Genomic DNA, 16,539 nt, shown 5'->3' on the forward strand with positions numbered 1-16,539 from the left:
TGATCCTTCCATGCCTCAGAAGACAGCAGAGCAGCATGGGGTAGTCAGTTAGAATATTATATTCAATGACTGCCTACTAGGTGTCTGGGATGGTTTGTAGCGATTATTAATGTAATAGGATCTAGACTCACCCAGGAGATAAGGCTCAAGGCACACCTGTAAGGGATTATTTAGCTTAGATCAGCCTCCTGGCATGCCTATGAGGGATCTTGATTAGGTTAATTGAGATGGGAAGGCCACCCTGAAGGGTAGTGGTACCTCTCCCAGAGCTTGGGTCCTGGATTACTGGACTGCATAAAAAGGAGAAGAAATTTCACTGAGAATGAACATTCATCATCTTTTCTGCTTGCTAACTGTGGATTCAGTGTGGCCAGCTGGCCTCTTGTTTCTGCTGCTATGCTTCCCTGCCATGATGGATTACATTCCCCCCGAAACTGTGAGCCAAACTGGACCCTTTCTCCCTTAAGTTGCTCTGTCGGGTATTTAACACAGCAGTGGGAAAAGTAACTGTAAGAGTACTTATTCTGTTCTTAGCACTTTTAATTGAACTTTTTCACTGAGTCCTCACAACTGTCTAAGAAGGGACTAGTATTCCTGACCTGAGTTTGCACATATATGGAGGCACATGTTGTTCTGGCCCTTTAAACAAGCTCAGGCGTTACAGGAACTGAGTAGCAGCCTGCTTTGTGCTTTTCCTGATTCTTACCTGGTACCACATGGAGTGGGTCTGCGTCTCTGTGCTCTGGTGGAGAGCATGGCAGAGGCAATCGATAGCGGACCCTGTGGAGATACCAAAGTCTAATAAATGGTGAGAGGTGTGGATGGAGACAAGGGCTCAGACAAAAGCTACAAGCAAAGGCTCCACGTTGGGTTGCAGGGGACAAGAGAAAGCATTGCTGGACAGCTAGACAGTGCCAAGGCTGTGGGGCCTGTTTCTAACAGAGATGATCTGAGTGGATGATGCTGAGACCTCACAGGACCTTGCAGAGGAAGAAACAGAAGAGTGTCAGAAGCTCTCGCCTCCACTCAGATACTACAATGTTCGTTATCTTTTCCAACAAGTGCAAATCACAATGAAGTGGCATTTTCCCACAACAGACTAGCACAAAGCCAAACGCTTTGTGCTACCGAGTATTGGCCCTGGGCTTTCTTTTGTACAAGGCTGATTGAGTCACTCAGGAAAGACAATTTTGAGTACAGTTTGGCAGTTTGTGTGTATGCGTTTAGGGTGCAGGTACTTTCTGCCAACTCCCCTACATGTGTTTAGCACAGAAGTAAACCTATCAGCCCTCACATAGGAATGGCTGTGTCAGTTTTAGAAGCAGGAAACTCCTAGTGGTCCTCGTTGGTAAACAGTCATATAAATAAATGATCATAAGGCAGGCTGGGAACACTGGAGCTTCTTATCATTCTTGAAATAACCCCCAAGGCTGGCCATGCCCTAGTCCCTGCCTGTCTCAGCCTCACGTTCCACTATTCTCTCAATGCTCCAGCCACAGGAGCTCTTCACTGTTCCTCACAGAGACCAAGGCAGCTCCACTCCCATGTCCATGGATCTTGCTGTTTTTCACTCTCTTGGGGTTCCTCATCCAGATGTCCATATGGCTTACCCCCCCACACACACACGCTTCATTTGTCTCTCTGCTGTAGAACTAACATGATGAGCAGCTTCAAAGATGGTTCTCATTGGTCCTTTCCCTTGGTTTGCACAACATGTGGTCCCCACCCCTTGGCGTGGTTGGACTAGTAGTCTCAGAAAATGAGAAGCTAAGTTTGAGACTCAATTGTAACATGTGGTGACCTGTCTCTGTTTCTGTCCCTCTGGCTCTTATAGCTTGTTCTCCAGGGAATCAGCTTGCCATATTATAATCGAACCTGTGGAGAGGCTCATGTAGTGAGGGGCTAAGAGAAGCCTGTGACCAAGAACCAGTGAGCCAGGCTACTCTCCAAGAGCAGCGCCCTGCCAACTGACTCTTGAAAGTAAGTACCTCTGTCTCCAGGCCTTCAGATGGTTGTGGACCTGGCTGGTCATGTGGCTGTCCCCCTGAGACCTTATCCCAGAGGACACAGTTAAGCCACTTCTGGGTCCCTGTCCTCCAGAAACTGTATGGTAACAAATACTGTGTTTTAAACTAGTTAGGGGAGTTTTTGTTGCTCAGCAGTAGACCACTGACCAGACTCCCTAGGAGAAACCTTCTGTCACTACACAATCTAAAGCAGCATCCCTTCACCAGTTCTTTTTCAACCTGGTATATTTTCTTCACAGCATGTATCTTTTGGACCTCATTTGATACATATCTGTTAGGTTGTGTGTTTCCTGCTCTCTACTAGAATATGAAGTCTCAGGAGGGAAAAAGGCTTTGTTTTCCTTAAGGTTGTGATCTCCAGTGTTTAAAACAGTGCCTGACATTGTTTTCAAAAAGGATTTGTGAATGAATGAATAATGCAACTGATTTTTTAGGGGGGGGGCGGCTTATCAGTCAAACATATCCAAGCATAGAGAAGGCTTTTCGATGTAACTTTGCATGTATGTGTTAAGTTACAAGACGTTCTATTTATAGCACAGGATAGCACAATTCCTCTTCACACCTAAAAGTTTTCTGTATCTTTTGGAAAACATCTGAAAGGATGTGCATCAAAGTGTTGATAGTGATATTCTCTGAAAGAGGAGATTACTGGGCCACATTGTCATCTAAAACATTTTCATAATTAGTAAATCTTTTACTGACATCCTTTAGACTCCTAAAAACTCACTGAAGACATGTTACAGCATTGGCAAGTTTGGCCAGCCCCTTGCTCTGCAGCGATCTTGCCGCTGGTCTCTGGGTAGCTCGGGTGTGTGTGTGTGTGTGTGTGTGTGTGTGTGTGTGTGTGTGTGTGTGTGGTGTGCTGTCTGCTGCTGCTCTGCACTCAGCAGCCTTGGCCTTCATTCCAGTGGCCAGAACCCACCTCCCCGAGCCTCACCCAGCCAGATTTCAGTCTCCGAGAGGGACACAGAAATCACTTGTCTCTCTCCCACATGGCAGACTGTCAGAAACCTAGCATGTTCGCTGTGAACATTTCTTGGCAATAATTAAAGAAGAAGTGATAGGAGACGGAAGTGAAGTAAAAAGACAGCATGGCAGAAATAGTTGTTTCTACAGTTCAGCCCTGAGGGGGTCAAGTCCGCTGTGGCATGGGCAGAAGGAGCCTAGGGTGCTCCATCTCTCACAGCATGGGGTGACACAAAAGCTCAGATTTAGGGTAGGCCTGGTGAGAGTCACAGACATGCGTGTGGCACTGTCCTTGTCTGTTCTGAGTCTGTCAGGGCAAGAAGGGCTCAGTGATGTTGTAGCCTAAGCTTCTGGGTTCCATGTAGATTCAGGGCCAGTGCGGGAAGAGGGAAGGCAGCTGGAATGGAAGTCGTCTCCATTGTATCAGCTACATCGGGTCAGAATATCTGACAAAACACATTTAAGAGAATCCACAGATTTCATACATTATAAAGAGGAAGGAATGATGGCAGGAAGCTCCACGGAGGCAGGAGGACACCGCTGGGGCTCCTCAGCCCCTCAGTGAAGTGAGAAGCGAGAGTAGACAGGAAATGTGTTCCTGCTATGAAACTTGAAGGCATGTGACCCACTTTCTCCAGTGAGGCCACTTTCCACTTTTGAAAGTTTCTGCACCCTTCTAAACCAGTACCACTAGCTGGAGACCAAGTCTTCAAACATGAGCCTCTGGGGTCCATGTCACATTCAAGCCACAGCAGCTACACTGCATAGCTTGGGCTTTTTCATCCTTTCTCTGGGTATAAACTCCCTACTCATCCATCCATGTCCCACATGCTTACAAGTTATTGAGGGTATTGACTGAGATTGAAGGTGAGCCTCTAAGAGCATGGTCCTTCAACTCCTTATCCTCTGTTGTGTGGCAGCACAGGTGCAGTGGTGTGATTGGGTGAACCGGTGTACCCTCTCAAAAGTGTGCCCAGACAGAATCTGATCGCTACACAGTAGAAGGGGACTGTGGCCACTTTTTCCCTAGTCTGAATTTCCATAAAATGAGACCTTCTGCTCTTCCCACCTTTGCTCAGTTTGAAGGCGTTTTTACTATTATTTCTTTAAATGTCATTTTAACTGTGAACTATTTCAAATACATCACTGTGGTTTGATGTCAGGAGCTTAATTCCCAATGCAATAGCATTGAGACAGAGGACCTTTGAGTAGTGACTGGGTCAGGAGGACGGTGCCTCCAGAAAGAGTTTAATGTCACAACAGAGACTGAAGTTGTTATAAAAGTGAGTTTAGTCCTCTGTCAGCCATCCTCTTGCCTTGGCCTTGGAATAATGCAGCCGGGAGACTCTTGCCAGAAGTTCGCACCCTGAAATCAGACACCCCAGCCTCCAGAGCCATGAAGAATACACTCCTCTTCATTATAATTACACAGTTTCTATGTTCTGTTATTATAGTACCATGTGGCCTGAGACACAGAACAGGTACAGTATTCTGAGCACAAAAAGGCCTACGAACCTACCTTTTGAATTTAATGACATACTATTTTTGCTATATTCATTTCACTTTTTTTGAGAAATAAAATATTTACAAAACTATAAGCCCCCTTTATTTTTAAAGCTTTGCTCTTCATAACTCCCCCTCAAGAGGTAAATATTATTATTTAGTGTTTCTGTTCTCTCTGTGTCCATAATTTCATTGTATCCATGTATATCCTTAAAAAGGAAGTGCCGTACACAGTGTTCTGAACCTTACTTCTCTGTAGCTTGGAGTTATGCTTTCCATATTGATTCAACATGGCAGCCCAATTGGATTTTGATTACTGAAGTCTCTGAGTTTGTCCACAGCAGACTTCCCATTTCTTCCCTTTCAGTCGCTTCCCTCAGTTTACCAAGCTCCTAAATTACTAACACACTGCAATATTATCTCATCTCAATTTCCATCTTTGTCATTACTACTAAGGTTGGAATCTTCTCATGACTTCCCTTTTTTTCTACTTAGATCTTTCTCTTTCATCAATTGCTTGTTCTTACATTGTGATAGGTTATTTGCAAGAATAAATGCATTAAATTGGTAATGACCATTAAAATAATGGTGGGTCCATTATATTGGACTTAGACATGTATGACTGGTCAATAGGACAAAAAAAAAAAAAAAAAACATATGAAGCTTCAGGCGTCCCATGAAATTAGGAAGTGCTTGTGTGTAGGTGTGTGCTAGTTCTTACTTCTCTGCAACTGGCGTTTTGTTGCCTTGGCTAGCCTGAAAGTTGACAAGAGACAACAGCCTCTTGGCCTCCATCAGTCCTGCACGCCTTCAAATCCCAACATGGGTGAGGCAGATTCGCTGACTGCAAACAGGAGAATGAACCGGAGGAGTCTTTGAGGAACCAGAGAGCCATTTCCTCTCTCCCAATCTAAGTTGCTAACCCACCAAACCACAGATAGCCATCTTTTTAAGTTATTAAGGAAAATTGTTCGCCACCCGGAGACAGCTCATTCACACTGTTTCCCCAGTGTCTCTTGGCTAACATCTCTTTCATATCACCTTGCCTTGTCTCCCATCTCCATCCCTCCCTCCTCTTCCTTCTTCTTCCCTTCCTCCCATCCTCTTTCTCTCCTGTTTCTTCACCTTTCATTGTCTTCTTCCTTGCCTTCCTTGGCTTCTTGAGACAAGCTCTCACTGCCTTACCTTGTAGTCCAGGCTGTCCTGGCACTCATGAGTCCCTTGTCTGTGCCTCCTCAGTGCTGGGGTTACAGGCATGGACCGCTATGCCGGACCCTCACTGGTCCTCAATACGGCAAGCACCTCCTGTGACTGAATGAATTGATAAGTACACATCATTAGCTGAGGTCATTGCCACTTTGGAGATGAGGATGTAGGGATTAAAGAGGTTTGAAGACCTAGAAGGATTATGCAACCAGTATGCAGGCAGGGAAAAACTTGAATCTCTAGCTGCCTGGCTGAGGCACTCACATTCTTAAGCCAGCTTTCTCCCCTCCCCAATTCCCTGGAAGGTTGAATTAAGTCACTCAATTCTTGGGGACTCTTCAGGGCCAGGTATTATGTACCCACACACATTCCTCCTACAATCTTATTTTAACTCTGATTTAAGACTCTATTTTCTGTGGGGAACTTGAAAGATCATACCAGCTGGTGACATCCAGGGTTAGAATCTCAATTCTTAGTTTGGGATATCACAGAGTAACTTTCCACTGGCTTTGATAGGAGTTTGTATGACACATAACCTAGCAAATGCTACGGGGCTTTTCTTCTGGAAGGCTGGGTCACCAGCATGGTAAGTTCTGGGCTGGGTTGATTCCCATTTCTCCTATCTGGTTAGATTTGTCCCCTTTGATTGCCTGTTAGCACAGGGTTTGAACATGATATGCTCACTAACCATTAACAGTTAGGATTCCTCTCTACTTCCCATCCACACATAAGTGTATCCTCTGTATTAACTGTGTGGTAAGGGCTAGCAGTAAATATTATTCTTCACTTGCTCCATTAGCAAACACCCTTATTCCTCTATAAAGAGCCAACATTAGTTGAGAATTTACTAGGTGTCAGAGAGTGTGTTAAGTCCTTTATATGAATTGGAATGTCATTATCCCCTCTTCACTGCAGACAATTGAGTTAATACTCTTTAGGAGTCTATACAAGTATCTGGTTGCTGACCTGGGATCCAGACCCAGCTTGCTGTCTTGCCTTTATCCACTCTCTGGGCTCTATCTGATCTACAAAGATACCACAGGGGCATCTGAGTTCTCTGAACAATGGCATCCAACAGGCAGTAGGGAAGCAGTGAAAGTTTTCAAGTAGAAGAATGATGTTTTTCACATAGTGCTTGGAATGCTTTGTTAGACTAGTGTAAGACAGATTGGCCCAAGTAGAAAAAAGACCAGGGGGCAGAAAAAACACTTGTGTCTTTATAGACATCATTTAGTGCTTGATTGTGTCTATAGAAATGAAACTACTCCTCAATATGGAGTTTTCACTCCAGCTAGATCAGCCTCTTGCTGACTTGGCCAAGTCACCAAGGCTCTGCTCACATTATTTCCTAGGACAGGGATGCATTTTACTATCTGCTTTATTTATAATAAAACATTAAAAAATAATTACAGGTAGATTTTTATTACAGAGCTGTCCCACAGCATCCATTCCCTTAAATACTCATCATCTGGTTTAATTGTTTTCCACATATTTATTATTTCTCACCTGTGATTCTTTAGGTTCCTCAAAGGTATGGGCTGAATCTTATTCCTGGGCATGCTCTGCAGGGCCGAAACCATCAGACCCCCACAATGCTCTCAGGATACAAGAATACATAAATAACTTTTCCTTCTCTCCCCCACAGGCGAGCTTATTGACAGTAGGTGCCTGGAGTAATATAATTAGGAAGATCTAAAATAAAATTGTGTTAAGGAACTACTTAAATGGTGTAAGGAAAAGTAGAAAAGACAGCCAATTAGTATCTATGAATGCTCATGATTTTCTACATAATATAAGAAGTCATTTATTGCATCCATTTGACTTAGGTTCCTGGTTGTAGCCTCTCCCTAGAGTCCTTAATTGTTTCAACCAAAAGAAAGAAGAGAGAAGCCCCATTCATAGCCAAGAGATAAATCTTCCAGACTTAGCTAGCACAACTCCATTGATAGATTTGAGAATGTGGCTAGAGAATCTAGAATGAAAGCTGAGAACCAAACCATTGAGCATAACATCTCCTGTGTGCAAACACTGCTACACACAGCTTTCTATAGTCTTAATGACAAAATGCTCTGCATGCTTTGTTATCCCTCTTGCAACAAGAGAAAGCTGAGGTCTGAAAGGGCATACAGCAGCTATATAATTTGTCTAAGAGGACACAAGTAGTAAGAGAGTGAAGAATGCAAATCTGCCTCTTTCTTACTCTAAAAACTAGTCATTATTGTTTATACAGAAGGCTAGCCTGGTAATATAAATATGTGAATTGGATGAAGTATCTACTTGTGAGAATCTGGCGAGTCCTGCTTAAAAATGCCCACAGTCAACTATAAAACTGCTGGCAAACAAACAAAACAAAAAATAAAACCAAACCACACATACACATACACATACACACAAAACCAAACTAAAAAAAACCAAAAACCAAAAAAACAAAACAAAACAAAACAAAACAAAAGCCTTCTAAACCTGCTGGACTCCACTATTTGATGATCATCTGTGGCTCTTATTTTAATAAGGGCTCTGTACTGGCTCAGGGGCTAGAAAAATGGGTACCTCTGGCACTGCTTCTCTAATTGGCTCCTATTAGTTGGTAAGGCAGCCTGGAGCCCCAGCTCATCTAGAGGAGAGAAAAGCATACTGTACAGAAGCTATGAGAGCCCAGAGAGGTCACCTAGGGACCTAATTAGGTGATACTCCTAAAGAAACAGGAGCCGGAGTACCAGCTAACGGCTTTTGCAAAGAGAGAAGTTCAGGAGTAGGCAGGGGGGTGTGGCCAGAAACCCGAATCCACAGGTAACACACTGGTGATATGGTTCTAGAGCTTGGTAAATGTGGCCTCAGAAGGATGGGCTGGTGAGAAAGAAGATAGGTGGCTAGCCCTAAAATGGTCAAGGATTGGGAACAGATAATAGAGCTAGTGTTATTTAGGGCTAGGCTTCTGCTGAGAGGCCAGAGGACTAGAAGCTGACTCCATTATGAAACACAGTGGGGATTTAGACTCAGCAGAAAGACACCAGCAGAATTCTGGGAGTTGTAGTCCAGATTTTGCCCAAGGCAAGAGGCAAGAGATTACTCTTTTCCAGTCTTTATAATTCAGATGGTCATGAGCAACACACACACACACACACACACACACACACACACACACACACACACTCATGCATACTCATGCACAAACATGCAAATGTGCGCACACACACACACTATGTAAGAATGTATGGTACCTCTGTCATTTCACATTTTCACATGCAGCAGTTATAGCTGGTATGTCATGACCCACAACCCTGAATTCACTGCCATAACTGGCAACATTTGAGGCCCCAGGAAAATCTTCCTCATCTCTCACTCTGTTCCCTGGAAACTAAACTCTTTCAGGTATGAAGGATGCTATTGCTCCTATCAGAACAAGACAAGGGAGACTTGAGTAGTGGGACACTTGCTTGAGAAAAGACAAATGTCAAAGCCAACCATTGGTCTGAATGCAATGAATATGGCAGACCAGGCATCTTTTCCTCTCTTTTCATTGTGTTTTCATTTTGATATAAGCCATAATTGTTCATAGTTAGTGAGGCATGTTTTGAAATGTTAAATATTCAAGCTAAATGGTCCCTCAGTGTTTGGGAAGCTGAGGCAGAAGAACTGCTTATGGATTCCAGGTCAGCCTGGGCTACAAAGTGAGATGGTCTCAAGCAAGCAAAGAAAATTAATATTAATTGGATTTGTGTAATGTAGCTACAGATACGACATCTGTGAAATATAACATTGATTCCTGGCAAAGTCGAATTATAGGCATTGCATGCTCAACCTATAAATGACCTTGTTTGTATAAAATACTTATTAGCTTTAACTAAAGCTTTGAAAAATTGAATAAAATTAAGGTACCTACTTATTTGCTTTTTCTAGATAAGGTCTCACTATGTCATCTCGGATGAATTAGAGCTAGCTGTACAGCCTATGTTGGCCTCAAACTCCCAATCCTCCTGCCTCAGCCTCCAGAGTGCTGAGATAACAGGAATAAACCCAGGGAATTTAGATAATTGTTTTAAATGTGATATTAATTACAACATGTATTTTATATTTTAAGTATAATAGACAATCTTGAATATTTGGGAGAAAATGAGAAGCCAAAGGAGAAAGGACTCATCTAAATTCATTTATGAAACTAATATTGTCTTATTAAAGCCAGCCAAAAGTACTACAAGAAAAAAAAACCCACAGACCAGTATCCCTGATGAAAACAGTTCTAACAGTCCTCAACAATATTCTCACAAACTGAATTCAATAATACATTAAAAGGGTCATTCACTGTGACCAGGAGGTCACTCTGGCATGCAGGGGTGGTTCATGCTCTAATACCACACTAACAGAGTAAAGGGTGAAATCATATGAGCATCTGAAAAGATACTAAAAAGGCATTTGACAGAATGCAATGTGACTTTCTGATAAAAAGCTTTATAATAATTAGGTGCTAAAGGAATGTGTCTCCACATGATAAAACCCATATATTATAAGTACATGTTCACATCATTCTGAAAAATGATAAGATAAAATGTTCTTCTTATAAGTAATAGGCAATAAAAAGATGTCCAAGCTGCCACCTCCATTCAACATGGTACTAGATGTATGAATAGGAATAAATTAGACAAGAAAAAAAGAATAGAAACATTAAAGTTAGAGAGGAAGAAATAAAATCTGTTTGCAGGTTATATGATTATCTGTGTATAAAATTCTGAACATTACTAGGACTAAATTACTAGGACTAAAAAAGCATTTAGTGAAGTTACAAGACATAAAATCAACTTACACAAATCAGCAGCATTTATATTCATGAACAATGAACTATCTGAAGAAAGAAATTAAGGTCATAATCCCATTTAAAATAATGTCAAAGACAATACAAAATTTAGTAGTAGAGTTAAGGAGGTAAAATGCTTGTATGGTGAAAGCTAAGAAACATTGATGAGAGAAATGGATGAGGAATAACAAATGGTAAGGTATCCCATTTTCAGGAATTGGAAGAAATTTTAAATAAACATCTATACTACTCAAAGTGAACTGCACATCCAATACAACATCTTTTAAAAATTCCTAGGGTAGTTTTCCTAGGAACAGAACCTTAAGATTTGTAGAGAATCACAAATGCATTTGTGAGAAAGAATAATCCTGGACGAATCACGCTTTATTTAATTGTGAGGTTGCACACCATCATTAAAACAGCATGGCCCTGGCTTAAAAACAGACATACCTACCAAAGGAATAGAATAAAGAGCTCAGAAATAAACCTGCACATGTTCAGTTTCTCTTGACCAAAGGCTTGAAGAATACCAAGTAGTAGATGGAATCTTCAATAATTGGCATCAGGAAATTTATATCCACATGCAAAAGAATAGAACTGGACCACTACCTCACACTGCATGCAAAAATCAACCCAGAAAGGAGTGAAGACTTTAACCTAATATCCCAAACTATAAACATTCTAGAAGAACACACAGGAAAACCTCCTTGGCATGTCTTCAAAATTCCTTGAATTGGATTCTAAAAGCACAGAAAGTAGATCCAAAAATAAACAAGTGAGATTATATCAAATTAGAAAGTTTGTACAGAGCAATGAACATAAATTATCAGAATAAAAAGGCAATCAACAGAAGACAAGAAAACATTTGTAACCCAGTTATCCAATGGAGTTATTGCTGAGGAATGGTTTTTCTGTATTCTGTCAATATGTGTTGATACCATTGGTTAATAAAGAAGCTGCTCTGGCCTATGGCAAGACAGGTTATAGCCAGGCAGGAAATCCAAACAAAGATACAGGGAGAAGAAAGGCAGGGTCAGGGAGATGCCATCCAGTCATCCAAGGAGTAAGATAGCAATATATAGATTAATAGAAATGGGTTAATTTAAGATGTCAGAGCTAGCTAGCAATAAGCTTGAGCCATAGACCAAACAGTTTGTAATTAATAATAAGCCTCTGTGTGTTTATTTGGGACTGAGTAGCTGCACAACACAGGAAAACTGGCTACAAGTTATTATCCAAAATATGTCAGATACTGGTGTAGTTCAATAATACAAAAGTCCACAATGCAACAACTTGATTTAAAATGGCCTTAAATATACCTAAAGCAGATATAAAAATATCCAACACATGCAGAAAAAAAACATCCTTCACATCACTAATCATTGGCAAAATAAGAATAATAATCACAATAGGTATGTCAGAGTGGTAAAATAAAACTAATAAATGACAAGCATTGCAAGGATCTGGAGAAGAGGGAACATATGTATCCTGCTAGTGAGGATGTCAAACTGGTACAGATACAATGGACAACATTATGGAGGTCTCCCCTAAATAAACAAAACTCAAACTACTTTATGATCTACCAATTGCATGTCTGGGCTATATATCCAAAGGAAATGATATCCCCATCTTAAAGAGGTATCTGCACATTCCCATGTCCATTGCAGGACTCTTCACAATAGCTAAGATAGGAAAAAAATTTACAAGCCTATGAGCAGATGAACAAATGAAGACATTCCGAGATATGTAAATACGTTTGTATAAATACACACATTATGAAACATGTACAATGAAATACTATTCAATTTTAAAAGGAAGGGGATCTTGATGTCTGTGAGAACATGCATAAGCCTGGAAGAAATGATAAGTGAAATAAGCCAGACACAGAAAGACAACTATGCATGATGCATATGAGAATCTAAAGTCAAGCTCATGGGAGCAGGGAACAGAACGGGACTTACAAGGAACTGTAGGTTGTGGGATGAAGTAAGAGAAATGGGGAAATGTTGATCAAAGTATGTAGACTTTCACTTACAAGCTGAGCAAGTTTTTAATATATAACTCACAGTGTGATGACTCTAATTAATAGCAACACATATACTTAAAGTTGGCTAAGATAATAGATCTTAAATGTTCTCCAGCATCAAACTAGATCAGTGTGTGATGCAATGTATATTCTAATTAGCTTGATTGTGGTGATCATTTCACAATATGTACATACATATATCAAGTCATCACTTTGTACACTTTAGCTGTAAATTACTTTTGAAACACAGCTCAGTAAAAGCTGGAAATAAAACTCAGTTACTGGCCACTGAACTAGGAAAACATGATGTAACTTTGCTTAACTCCAAGGTCTATAATAATTCTCTAGAAATAGTGATAATAGCACTCGCTGGTTCTAAGTATCTGATTAGTTGACGTAAAACAGTCATCATGTTAGAAGCATGGAATAGATGGTAGCCAGTACTACATGCTCTTCCTCACTGACATGTTATATATAATATGTACCTCACAGTCTTCCCACTGTTTGGGACACACCCCACTCTCTCTTCAGCTCACTCCTGCTCATGATCTGGCTTTCAAGCCTGCTGTTTCTGAACCCTGAGTTCAGATCAATTGCATACTCTGCTGCTTGTATGTGTGTGGGGGAGTTCTGTTGGGTGGAGACTGCTGATTGGAGCCCTGACTCAATGTTTCATCAGCAAACGTGTATAGTAAGCAAAGATAGTTATGGAATGAACGACTCTCCTCTGCTTAAGATCTGATGGAAAGGGACAGCTCAGAGGAGGAGGGACATGTCCTGGCAAAAAGATGAATTTGACTAACAGGTTTTTTGGACTTCTTAAGGACATTCTAGTTGAAAGCCACATTCAGGCTTTCTCTGCTCTCAGAGCTGCATGTAACATGCTTTTGGTTTTTGAGAAATTCAAGAAATGACGTTCACAATATCCAAGCTAAAAGTGGGCTCCATATCAGGTATGAAGGATCTGACCTTGGTCTTCATCGCAGCCTAGCTCCTGGGGCATTTGGGTCAGTGCCTAGCTGAGTCTCTGTTGGAGAGCTCGTCCCCATCTGGAATGGAATTAAAATCCCCAATATTTGACTGGCAGGATACCTCATATTTTGCCAAAAAGTCAAAACAAATGAAAGACAGCATCAAAAGTTGGCCGTGGTCCTGGATCTAAGTTGAGGCACTTAGGGCCTTGCCAAGGGACTAGGGTTGGGTGCGTGTGAGATGGCAATGATTAGATGATTGGATAGTGATGCATGACAGACCCACCATCGACAGGGCTCTGTACTGTGACATTATGAAAACTGGTGCCAGGGACATGGGCCCCCTCCCTTGCTACCTAATCAGCAATTATGATCTGCCCTGCCTTCTCTGAGGGGCTCTGGACATCAGCCCACCTGCTGCAGGACACAGCGTCAGAGCTGGGCTGGGAGCCATTGGCCTTCTTGCCATGGGTCTTAGGCTGCAAGACTAAGGCAAGCTGAGCTGCCATTAATGCCTCACCAGGCAGTCATGGAGAGTAGGGAATGGTTGTTGAAGAATTTAAGCTGAAATGAAATCTTTAACACCAGGATTTAAAACAGTCTTGAACATGCTTGATTCTTTTTTTTTTTTTTTTTTTTTTTTTTTTTTAGGCAGTCTAGAATCACCAAACTTTGTGGCTAAGATAAAATCAATCTCACACCTCTGATGCTATAGGAGCTCAGAATGACCCTTCCTTGATTCTTACATTTTCTAGGGAGATACACCACATAATCTTTAGTAGCTCATCTCATTTTCATATTTTATTAGTGTATCTTACTCACCTTTGTGGCCCAGAGCCTATGTATTTACCTGGTACACAGTGGGCTTTCAACAATGATGTGTATTAAGTACCTTTTTGATACTGTACTAAGCACTTCACCAGCATTAGCTCCTCAGTGAATCCCCACAGATTCACTGAGAATGGGGAATGGGAAATGGGGGCTCAATTCATTAACTTACCCAAGAGCATCCAGCAAGCTAGGATGTGTGTGCATGTAATATGTGTGTGTGTGTGTGTGTGTGTGTGTGTGTGTGTGTGTGTGTGTGCACGCGCGCATGCATGTAGATGCTGGAGAACAACCCCCAGTGTCATTCTCAGGAACACAATCCACCTTTGAAACGAAGTCTTTCATTGCCTTGGAGCTTACTTGTGAGGCTAGCTGACTGCCCAGCAAGCCCCAGGGATCCTCTTTGTCTCTGCCTCCCCATCACTAGAGTTAGAAGTTCTCACTACACTACCAAGCTTTTGTTACGTGGGCTTTGGGGATTGAACTCTGGTCCCCATGCTCAAAATGAAAATGCTTTACTGATTGAGCCATCCCTATCCCACCCCAAAATCAGTTCTTTCTTGCTCTCGAGTTCATGTTTCTCATCATTGTACTGTCCTGTGTCTCAATAAGTAATAAATAGATGTGTAAGTGTTAGAGTGTTATTCATTCAGATAGTCCAGATTTGGGGCGAGCTCAATATTTTAACATGGAAAATACCTTGATTGCTCGATTTAGATTATTGATGATCAGACCGTCTCAAGTGCCACGAAGAAGCAGGAAGCAGAGCACAGAAACTCAGAGCACTGTCTGACAAAACCTCATGAAGCTTCCCAGCAGGATAGTTACTCAAGATTTCCCTCCTGGCCCTGTTGGGGGAAATAACACCTTTAAGGCACTCTTTTGTCATCCCAGAAATTGACACGGTCCTGTCCTTTTAATGTAGGAGGTTGACTTATGAGATTGGGGGGAAATATGTCTAGGCTGTTCCAGAGTGGGCTGAAGATCTGGGCTGACACTGTCATTTCTTCTTTCTGAGTCTGGTGAGTCCTGTCCTCCACTCTTTCAGAGTCAGGAGATGAGCAGAAGAGAGGGAGTTCATATGTAAACGTGAAGCCACAGGCAGCTCACCTCCAGCACAGGCTTCTGTAAATGGGAGAAGAAGAGGTGGTGAGTTTAGCCTTCACATGGGGAGCAGCAGTGACCAGAGGCTAGATGAGCCTGTGAACAAGAGAGCAGAGATTCAGCCAACGGAGCTAGAATGGAGGCAAAAATGACCATTGGGAGTGTGCCTGCCACTGAGTTACCATTAGGAGTCTGGATGTCATTTATGGCAACAGACTGAGGTGTACATACCTGAGTGTGGTGGACATTGCTGTATTTCCTCTTAGTAATACTCTTCCTGCAGCAACAGGGCCTTGATATAATTGAGAGTGGTATCTTCACCCCAAGACTTCTAAGGTTCTAGGCCAAAGCAATCAGGTGGAAGTATCTCATCTCTACCAGCCCACAATGACCAAGTCAGGCACACTCAGCTCAAGCCATGGTAGATGGGATCAATTGCCTCCAACTCAGGCTATTAGCTTATCAACTTTATTAGCTACCTTTCTTGTCGCTGTGATATGATGCATGACAAGTGCCACTGCAGGAAAGAAAAGGTTTGTTGTTTGTCTTGCTTTTTAATTGACTCACGGGTTGAGGGTATAGTCCATCATGGTAGGGAAGGCATGGTGGAGACAATCCCTCTAGCTCTTGTGGCAGGAGTGTGAGCTGGTGAATCTTCAGTGTTGGACCAGGAGGTGATGGTGATGTGCATCCTCTGGCTTTCTCCTTTTTATTCAGGCCAGGCTCTACTCATCAGGATGGTGCTGCCCACATTCAGGGTGGGTCTTCCCATCTCAGTTGAGTCTCTTTGAAAACACGCTCCCAGACATGCCCAGACTTTGTCTCCTAAGGGCGTCTAAATCCAGTCAGGCTGGCAATGAGTAAGCATCACACCATTACAGAGAAGTGGGACTTCACAAATATGTGAATTGGTGTGCTATATAACCATCCCCACTTACTCGTGATTTCACGTCTGTGGTTTTGGTTGCCCATGTTCAACTGTGGTGAGAGAATATTAAATGGAAAATTGCAGAAGTAGATCATTCATAAGTCTTAAATACATTTTATTATAACATATTGTTAATGGTTTATTTTATTATCACTTGCACTGTTGGTTTTCTATTGTGCCCAGTTTAT

The sequence above is a fragment of the Peromyscus eremicus genome, chromosome 7 (genome assembly GCF_949786415.1).
Source record: "Peromyscus eremicus chromosome 7, PerEre_H2_v1, whole genome shotgun sequence".
NCBI classification, from domain to species: Eukaryota; Metazoa; Chordata; class Mammalia; order Rodentia; family Cricetidae; genus Peromyscus; species Peromyscus eremicus.